Source organism: Carya illinoinensis, chromosome 2 (genome assembly GCF_018687715.1).
Source record: "Carya illinoinensis cultivar Pawnee chromosome 2, C.illinoinensisPawnee_v1, whole genome shotgun sequence".
In the NCBI taxonomy this organism is placed as follows: Eukaryota; Viridiplantae; Streptophyta; class Magnoliopsida; order Fagales; family Juglandaceae; genus Carya; species Carya illinoinensis.
In genome coordinates, this window is record NC_056753.1 from 29,879,658 (window position 1) to 29,889,765 (window position 10,108).

Below are 10,108 nucleotides of genomic sequence, written 5' to 3' on the forward strand. Positions count from 1 at the left end.
AGTGTAAAATGTATATTAGATTAGTTGATGTGATAGAATTCCACGTGAGTATCGGTGGTCGTGGATTGGTGTGCCAATAAAAAAAAAAACTTGCAAATAGATTTAGGGTGTGTTTGGGAACACATAATGTATTTACATATATTTTCAGATATTCTCAAATATTTCATTCTCAAACATCACATATATATATTTTGATATTCTGTAATATGCTTAATTGGGAAATGAGATGAGACGATACATATGTAAATACTAATGACATAATTTATGAATAATAGTGAAATTATTTGAGTTAAGATATTTTATTAAGTTTCAAAAAATGAGAGAAAAAAATTAAATAAAATATTATAAAGTTAAAAATATTGTTAGAATATAATTTTTGTTTTTAGATTTGAAAATGTTGAATTATTTTTTGTATTTTGTTTAGAAGTTTGGAAAAGTTGTAATAATTAAGTAATGATTAGATAAAAATGTTAAAGATTTGAAATTGAAAGTATTCTTTGTATTTAAATTATATTTGGAAAAGAAATGAGATGAAAAGTTTTACAATGAAATGAAACTATCTATATTCCCAAACAACCCCTATCCAAACAAGCCTTATTCTTCTTGTATATACCATGCATTTCTTGTGTGTAGACACACACGTATACGTAGATCAGTACTGAACGGTTCCATACATCGGGCTGAAGGGTAACGCGCGTTATTTTTATTATATATCAAGTTCATTGATATAGAGGCTGAAAAGGTTGACAAAACCAATGGTCATGGATTCATCAAGACGATGAACGTCTCATGGACATGATGACAATCAATGCAAAAGAGCGATACGTACAAAAAAATTATTAACACAAGATCAGATAAGGACATGAACGCGCGTGTACAAACTTCAGCCAGAATATTGTCTATATCCACGGATGAGGATAACAGCATTCTATTATTTATGAAGAGTGATAAAGTATACGTACGTAGATCACGATTAGGGTTTGACAGGAACGGAATACTAAAGAGTTAATTAAGAGGTATACATGATATATATATATATATAGCGACTATGACGTTGATCTACTGCTTGCATTTTTAATATTAATAATGGTCTGCATCCTGCATGCATACTTGCAGAGATATAATGTTAGAAGTTAGGGTCATAAACAAAAGGTGCAGGACGAAGATTAATATCCGATTTTAGTGTTCTTTTAATTTCTAACAATAGAAGATCTCTTTCTCAAAAGAAGAAAAAAAAGGAACTAGCTAGGAAAATATCACCAATATTGCAGTAGCATGCGGTCAAGCTAGGATGGTCATGATTACGATCGATATCTGATCTATACCCCCATTTTAAAAAGTGAAGTAGCTTTAATTTTTCAAGATCACTGCTTTCTGGCGATTGAAGGGAATCTTACACATGGGGGTGCTGACTTGCGAGGTAAAGTTAGCATCGATCCTAGTAGTGCTTACTTCGAAGTGTAAGACAGTAAATTAGCTAGGCAAGTGAAGAGTTGAGTAGTGGATGCATGGTCAGCAGTCACAGTACGTTGACAATGATGAGATGATCAGGAACTGGAAGGTATATATTGCATTTGCAGTAGCATGCATGCATGTGATTATATTGGCCTGCTCGATTGCTGTCCTTCACTTCAATTATTTTGTCTTCCCTTTTCTTTAGCAATGCTTTTGCGCTTTTATGACTTTGTTTGCCTACACATGATATTCTTTTCAAATATATATATATATATACAAAAATTTTATGTGCAGTCACTTTTGTGGACTCCTTTATGCACTCCAATTATATGATTGGTTGTGTATTAAAAAAAATTAATCCAACCAATCATATCAGTGGAGTACGCAGGGAGTACACAAAAGTGACTGTATGTAACATTACTCATATATATAATAGGATCAGCTAGCGCGACAAAGAAATTATATGTAGAGTTTAATTAAAAAGCAGCTCCCCCAAGTCCCAGCATATATATCAAATGGAAACAAGAATATATAGCAAGAACGTATCAAAATGCGCTTATAATGATCAATTGTGATCAATTATTTGTTACGAAAATATCATTTCCTACTAGAATAAGTTCATTCTTGATACAACTAACTCATCACAAATACTTATTTTTCTTGCTAATACTGATGCATGCATGGGAGATTTTGCACTTATTGATTGCATGCATGCATGGAATATTAAGTTTATAATTAACGTCACTACAGCTAGCTGATGAGGCTACGGAGTCTGGAGTGTGGAGGCTTTACTCAAATTTACACGATCATTATTTCTGTTAATGTTGTTTCAAATTTATAGTGATCTCTAGCTAGCTAGCTAGGTTGACTACACTACAACACAATTGGTCTTTTGTGACAGAGGAAAACGTCACAAAAAATGACTAAAATGTCACTAAAGACATTTGGTGACGGTTCGAAACCGTCACGAGTACCGTCACCTAATGTGCGTAACAGAAAATAATTGGTGACAATTTACTATTCAACCGTCACAAAAAATATTTTTAGTGACGGTTGGAGGTCTTCCGTTTGATGTCACATTCGAACGTGGAATTTTTTGTGACAGTTGAAATCTGTCACAAAATGTAACGTTCGAACGTCCAATAGAGCGTTCGAACGTTAACCCAACTGATTGACATTCGAATGAGAAAATTTGATATTCGTTGGTTATAGTTTGAACGTATCATATTTACGTTGGAACGTCAAACAAAACATTCGAACGTAAATCCTTTAAACATTCGAACGTTGTGTTCATTTTGAGAGTGAATATGTTCAAATGTTGGGTTGTACATTCGAACGTTATTTTGTAATTTTGTGTAATTACATTCGAACGTTAGTTCTAACGTGAACCAACATTCGAACGTTTGTTATATACATTCGAACGTATAGATCAAAAATACTATTTTCATAAAATTAAAAAATATACAAATGTTATCATCATATTACATCGTTAAATTAACAACTAACAATATTTTATATAGTTGTAAAATTAGATATTAAAAGTTCTATACAATGAGAAAACTGAATTGATTTTATTTCTTCTTCTTTCTTCGCCCATCGCGATTCTACTGTAGTGACATAACACGCCCTATCTGGACTCTCATCTCCCTCGTTATTTAAAAATGAGTGGAAAATTTTTTGCATTTTTTCACGTTCGAACGTATATGCATGTACGTTCGAACATTTAAAAAGTAACGCTCGAATGTTAAATTTTAATGTTCAAACATTATTTAAAAATGAGTAGAAAATTTCTCGTATTTTTTCACGTTCGAACATATATGCATATACGTTCGAATGTTTAAAAAGTAACGTTCGAACGTTAAAATTTAACGTTCAAATGTTATTTAAAAATGAGTGAGAAATTTTTCGCATTTTTTAATATTCGAATATATCTGCATATACGTTTAAACGTGAAAAAAGTAACTTTTAAACGTTAAAATTTAACGTTCAAACTTATATGAAAGAAATATACTCTATTATTATAAATAATATATATAATATATTAACTATATATTATAATATATACTATATATATTAACTATATAATATTAATATATTAACTATATAATATATTATATGTAATGACTATATATATAATATATATTATATATTATATATATAGTCTATAATATACTACAGTTAACTTATCCAATTTTAATATTAAATCATTGCACTTAAAATTTCAATCTCTTTAAATTTGTAATAATTGTTCACAAATGATGCATTATTTTATTTAAAAACTACATAAAATTTAAATTATAGTCATATTTACGAAATACTCTATCTAACGTTCGAACTTCACCCACTAACATTTGAACGTCACTGACTAACGTTCGAACGTCACTGATTAACGTTTGAACATTACTGATTAACATTCGAACGTCATGATAAACGTTTGAACGTCACTGATTAACATTCGAACGTTGGCGCCAAAAAATATTACGTTTGCACGTAAAAATCTTTAATGTTCGAATGTTCATGTAACGTTCGAACGCAAATTTTCCTATATTCGAATGTTAGACGAATTCTCATCTAAATTTAGTGACAGTTTGTATAAACCATCACAAAAACTGATTTTTTGTGACAGTTTGAGGACTGTCACTAATTCTAAAACGTCACTAAATCTCAATTTTGTTGTAGTGCTACAACCAGCTACAAGTATCATTTAATACTCAATTTATATATATACATATAAATTAACACACTACGTACCTGAGGCCACGGGCAACCAATTAATTTCTTTCTTGGTATCACACATGCAAGGATGCAAATCAAGCCGAAACGCCTCGTATATATGAGTTCAGTCCTACAGATCATAATTCAACCTTTTAATTATTATTTGAGTCCCTTTGAAGGAGACCTGTTTATTACTCTTTTCTTCGAAGTCGAAGCATTTAGCATACCATATTCGATCGGAATTTCTTGAATTTCATGTTCGAATTCTACTAACTAGATTTGGGATCAAAGATTGTGAATTATAGTACTTGTGAGAAATACTGTAGAGTACTCTCATCTCATGACATTAATATTTCGGTCTTTCTCTAAGTCTATATATATGTCGTTATATACCAAACAAGTCAATAAATCGATCACGGCCACCTCAATCATGCCCATGGATGGCTCTCTTTAATTCAGGGTTCTAAATCGATCAAAGGCGCGCATGATCGATGATCAATACTAGGACAGATAGAGAATTCCTTTAGACAACAGGTTTCAAAGGCTCATAATGTTACAGGCCAGGTCCCTGGTTATCATCTTATAATCGAATAATATCGTGGTGATCGATGCCCATAACAGTGCTTCCCAATCAAATGCAAATGCACGCTAGCCATCACATGCAACCCACTAACTAACTGGGAAGTATATATATATATATATATATAGATCTCCACATTTGCGATATGTACCTCAGAATTTAGATTTTTTTATACATGAGGAGGAGGATTCCATCCTTGATTCTCTTAGTGAAAACCAAGGTGTTGCTAATTGATCCAAAGGATTTTGGTGTACCTCAGAATTAAAGACTGGTCACTATTGGACTCCTAATTATATAACTTAGTTTTCCGGCCGGTTTTCTAGTTGAAGTATCGGAAGATGCATGCAGCAGGTAATAAATAAATCAGATCCAGTACGTCAAAATGGTTGTGCATGGAGAAACTTCTCAATCCTTGAAAAGAGTACAGCAATCATATCATAGATCAGCGGAAATATTATTAGGAGGTTATTAACTGGCCGGTCTGACTGTTAGGGCTCAGCATGCAGGAAGCCACATTTTTCTGGATAACTTTCATCATTGCCATCTACTAATTTTCCAATTCCAGCATCTTACTTTAAAGCTCATACATTTCAAGCAAGTCATGAGCATGTCTTGATCAACAACGCTGCAATTCACTGACTTCATGCAGGTTATTTTTTCCCACGAAATTATGCTGCGGAAAAAAAATTGGTGGCAAAAGTCACCATTTGTTGTAGTGTCATTAATTACAAATTTAGATGCTGCAACTTCAGGCATTAGAAAAGACTGTCATAAAACATGACACATGCAGGTTTGATCGACTTAATGAACATGAATTGTCGTCCATATCATGTGATCAGATTATCTTATGAAATATGAAAGAGCCCTTATTTTGTTGTTTGAATCCAAATCATGAGATAGAGAGGAATATTTCAGAATATGGATGCCGTACTTAAGGATAGGATGCAGCCCTCGACTTCATCCTGGTAATTGTCTTTGCTGTTATAATTCTTTTTCTCGTTGGTTTTTTATGTGACCAATTCAACGATTTTATGATCACAATTTTATCTATCAACGGAATCAATGCCGCAACCATATATCGAGATCTTTTTTAGAGATCCTATTAAGACTTGAGAGTTTTAAAAAGGAGAGTGATAGATATATGGAATGGATCCTAATTTATATCAACAATAATATTGTTGTAATGCTCACTTAATGTGACTATTTTTCTATTTGTTAAAGACTCTTAAGTTCAAATAACAATTGAAGAAATCTAAATCTTATGAAATCACCACTTATTTCAAAAGTTTAAACTGATTGGAAGAGGTAGAGATAATCATTTATATATATATCTTAAAACTCCCCCCAAGTATAGGCTAGACTCACCCTCAATAAGTGGGCTGGCCAATATGATGTGGAATATATACTTTAGTGGGGTAAAGTACTGTAGAGTCAATATTCGAACTCAGGACATCTGTTCTAATACCATGTAAAATCATCAATTGTCAATGATAGAAAAATTAGGTAGATCTTAACAAATCCTATCATTATGAATAAATATTAAGTTTAGTAGTCTTCCTTAATTATATGCTTAAAGAATTAAGATGACACGGCCATATCGTCCCCTAAGCCCTAAATGGTATGATCATTCCAATAATTTCCTGTACGTCACGCCCCCAATTTGGAGGTGTAACATGAGTTTGGTCAAGCCACTTTTACATTAATATTATTAAAGTGATACTATTTATAATTAACTTATACAATGGTTATCATGAACTTTTGGTCTCCAATACTCCCACATGCAACACGCAGCATGTCGATTATAATTAATTAATGAGTAATGTTATATATAATCGTAGAGTATGTGAACGTCACGCAATCATTTTGAAAAAGAATAGGGTCCACAATTAAAAAGTTAGTTTTTTTTCATATGAGTCTCGTATTAATTCAATTTTTTCAAAGAAATTGCGTGGCATTTGCACAACCACAACTATAAATATCATCTCTCTTAATTAATTATCACATACTGGTTCAACCGATTATTAAGAGCAAGCTAGACCGTGTGGCTAGCTAGCCAGAACTAGAAATAATATCTCAAAAATCTCTTTATTTTAATATTATTTTTTACAATATTCTTGTACGTTCTTATAATGGGAAAGAAATGATTTAAGAATATCGTGCCATGATCTAGAGCAAGTTGAGTCCCAGAAACTTAATTAAATAATTAATAAAAATCAGTGTGTTACCTATATTGATCGTGGGGTTGAATTTCTAGCAGGTAGAAAACGCGATGATCATGATCAGCAGTGCTCTAGAAGGAGGAAATCATGGCTATCACTATCATGATACTTTGGTGTAGCACACTAGTATTTATAATTATAGAGGGAAAGAAATTAGCAAATTAAAGAAAGGAAATGCATGTGATGATCCCCGGCTGGCCACCCTCCTTCCATGAATTAGTCGTGAAGTCAAATGGATCATACTTCAATCCTAGCCACCGCGTGAAACACATAAAGCAACATTTTCAGATTCCATGGAATATTGTCACATCGATGGAATATGGAAGCTGCTTCCCGTTTCACAAATCCATATATTGATGTCCATAAACGTGTACAATCATGTGCATGTGTGTTGTTTGCTCACATTTTGATTTTGGAGCTGCTAGAGATACAAATGGATTCCATATACTGATGTGACAAACTAGCAATTTACCACGTTTCCCCCCCCCCTCTCTCTCTCTCTCTCTCTCTCTCTCTCTCTCTCTCTCTCTCTCTCTCCACTGGCCCCCACTCAAAACAGAGACCCTACAGCAGAGCAGGACACGATGAAGCTATAGATTAGCGATGGCGAGCGTGCGACAGTGGATTGCAGTGGTGCGACGACACTACTACCAATCTAAGCAACTGAGCATGGGAGTGAGAGAGACTGATGAGAGAGAAAGAGAGATTGGAGAGAGGTGGTAAAGTAGGGCACGATGGAGCTGTGGAGTGTGCGACGGTGAGCATGTGACAGCAAAATTGCCTGGCCATAGCGGAGATGGTTCTCGACTGCCTGGCCGCTTGGCCACAGGATGCTGCATGGGCATAGTAGTGGTTGTTAAGTCCTTGGCCCAGTATATGGTGTTTTATGTTCCTAGAGCAATGCTTCTGAACATGGTGTACGGCGGGCAATGGTGACCTTCATGGTCGACGCAGGAGATAGGGCACAAGGGGAGGGGAAGAAAAAAAAATTAGAGGAGAGGGAAAAAGGAAGAGGAAAAAAAATATGAGAAAACGAGTATGCCACGTTAATATGTGAGATCCCTTTGTTATTATAGTGTTTTCCTTTCGATTTTAGTGGCCATCATTAATTGATACTACTCATGAGGGGCTTTTTTTCTTTTTTCTTTTTTTTTTCTTTTTTTTTTAAGTACTCATGAGGGGCTTGATCATTAAGTGTTCGACCTCATGATGACCAATTTAGAATCTTCATGTTATTGATCATGTAAATATCTCATGAATAATTAATTACCCGCCAGTACTTTTTTTTTAATTAATTATGAGAGATTTTCTAGTAGTGTTGTATTAGTTAGTTGTAAATTTACGGCATTATTAATGCAGCCAATTGTAACTTGTAAGTGGATTTTGGTGAATAATATAAAATGAAAATTAAGTAAATAATATATATTGCCCATTACGTGCACCATTCTCGCTCACATGATGACGTGTACATGACATTATAGTTTTGAATATGAAAAAATTTAGTTGCAAGTATATTGGCACATTAATATGTGCGCCTAGCTAATGTGATTAATTAAAAATTTGATTTTACTAAAAATAATGTTAATTTAAATTTTGAATATGAAAAAATTAGTATTAATACGTAGATTAGTACGCGACTTTACTTGTACTTAGCAAAACTCTTTGAATATATTATATGAGCGGTGTTACAGTTACCGAAAACATCTCCTGAAAATAAATCCCGAAGCATGTGCGCATTTTAATTTTAATTTTTCTTTTTTTATATATATTTTTAATCATCATACACATTTTTTTAAAAAAATACAACATTATTTAAAATTTTTTCTTAATCAATAAGTAAAGGGAAAAAGAAAGAATTTTGGGGACACACATTCGGGAAATAGTATTTCTGATATTATATTTGCAACAAAAATATTATGTGCAGTTACTTTTGTGGACTCCTTTATGCACTCCAATAATATGATTGGTTGTGTATTTAAAAAAAATTAATACAACCAATCATATCAGTGGAGTGCGCAGGGAGTACGCAAAAGTGACTGTATGTAGCATTACTCATCTTTGAATTTTCTAGGTCAAATATTTCGATGTTCCTTGCGCATGATCTTCTTATCTATTTTTTTTAACGAGTTTCTTTGCCGCACATGATCATCCTACGTACATATATTGCCAATCCAAGGATTCGACGGACAAACCCAACCCTTCAGCTTATAATTACTAATGGAGAACCAAAGATTACCAAAATGAGAACTTCAGTACTACTGCCTGCAGCAATGCTTTCATGGCTCCCACTTCTCCTACTCTCCATCCCATAGATCTCTTCCGTTTCAGCCACCTCTGTCTCATTTATTCACTGCCTTTTGAACCTTTCTCAGCCCTCTCATCCAATCTCCGCAGCTATCCATACTCCCAGCAATGCCGGCTCCTACTCTTCTGTTCTGCAATCCTACATCCGAAACATCCGATTCAACACGTCCACAACCCGTAAACCTTATCTCATTCTCACTGCTTTGCATGAGTCCCAAATTCAAGCAGCCGTGGTTTGTGCTCACAGGCACAACCTGCAAATGATTGAATGAAGATCAGAAGTGGAGGCCATGACTATAAGGGTGTTTCTTATGTTGCCGAGGTCCGTCCCGTTCTTTATCCTCGACATGTTCAATCTCCGTTCCGTTCACAACCTTTTAATTCAAAATATTACGTAAACTTCTAATAAATAGCAGAAAAAAAAAATAGTAGGCCAGTACATGATGCAGTGTCAACAATATTGGTCAAAGCTTAAACATGATCTTCAACTTCCTTTGATCTAACTTAATATTCGTGATCACCTTTCCATTCAGATTAGAGTAATGATACAGTATAATTTTCTTTTATAATTTTTATACAATCACGTGTTAAAATGAAGGTATTTGTATAAAATGATATTACTTTTATAAGTTATTTTCTAATAATATATCTCTCGTCTAAAACGCATGATTGTATAAATTATATTATAAAAAATGGTTTGTAAGGGTGTCGTTTTCGTTTAAATTAATGGATTTCTTATTATTTTATATTCTATTTACAATGAAGTTAATAAACAAGATCTCCAACTTCCTTTCTTAGAGCTCCCCTCTAGCTAACACACAAAAAATAAAATATA